Source organism: Branchiostoma belcheri, unplaced genomic scaffold (genome assembly GCF_001625305.1).
Source record: "Branchiostoma belcheri isolate BF01 breed outbred unplaced genomic scaffold, Haploidv18h27 scaffold11, whole genome shotgun sequence".
Classification (NCBI taxonomy): domain Eukaryota; kingdom Metazoa; phylum Chordata; class Leptocardii; order Amphioxiformes; family Branchiostomatidae; genus Branchiostoma; species Branchiostoma belcheri.
In genome coordinates, this window is record NW_017802491.1 from 386178 (window position 1) to 387299 (window position 1122).

The following is a 1122-nucleotide window of genomic DNA, read 5'->3' on the forward strand; positions in this document are numbered from 1 at the left end:
AAGTATGGTCAAAAAGCCAACTTTGACATAATAAGTACGAAATTGGTGATAATATACTCGCAGTGTGTCATTTTATAAGTTACAAATGTGTGCATAAGCAAACTTACGATTCCGCATAAATTATGTAAACATTTAGAAACACGTGACACAACAGCGCCATTTTGAAATTTCGGAGCAGGCCTTTTTCTGAGGGAGAGTGGACGTTGGTGCTCTTGTGATCGTCTGTGGAGAATTTCCTTCTCGTCCCAGCTCAGAGAGGAGGGAAAAGGTAGTCATGGTCTAAAATATAAGTAACGTGATTTGCCGAGAAGGTTGTTGTGTACCATATTTTGCGGAGATTTTGACTACTAGCTGGTGACAGCAAAAAATTAGCTAGCAAGGAGGTTCGGTGACAGTTCGCGCACTCGCCAGATTTTTTTGCGCACGTGTGTAGGATTTTTTCCTCGTATGATTTGTGCCATATTCGTTGGGCTTACAGACGCTAAGCAAGGAACGTAGAGGCAGGCCCGGCTACCCCATACTGCCTCTATGTTCCTTGTGCATGTGTGCCTGTGTGTGTGTAACGTGTGGAGGCATCAGCCATCTTGCAACCGCCAAGCCAAGATAATCTTTTCGTGGTGGATGAGTGTTTTCTTTTTCTTCTTGTCTAGGAAAGATGAGCATAAGCAGCACAGCAGACGCTGTGGGCAGGATGAGATTGGATGACGGTGAGCTTATATCTCTTTATACACATTTATAAATTATCAGTTTTGCACGTGTTTCTTTGTTGATCAAATTTTTAATTGAAAATGAAAATTTCTAAAGGGGCCAAGTCTACAGAAAATGCATTAAATCTATCCTGGGTGCCAGATAGCCGTGGACGACTCTGGTACCCTTTTTGCATGATAATGCCGGGACAGAGTCGTGGTGCAATGCATAGGCCAAAACCAACCTTTGCCGTGCCGGGCCTCATGCAACAGGCCGGCCCCGGTTTTTTGGTGTCGCTGGCTTCCTAACGCACTCACCTGCCGGGCCGGGGGGATGAGACCCTAAACAAACGCAGCATTTAACCACAACACGGCCTCGGAGCACGTAACTCCATACAAACCATCGGCGATCGGCGCCATTTTGAATTCAGGAATA

General features: G+C 45.5%; 1 protein-coding gene across 1 annotated transcript in view; it reads left to right on the plus strand.

The window, feature by feature from the left end:
• LOC109483964 (DNA excision repair protein ERCC-6-like) overlaps window positions 1–1122 on the plus strand; it is a 16992-nt gene that overhangs the window by 1897 nt on the left and 13973 nt on the right. The gene's annotated exons all lie outside the window — the stretch shown is intronic.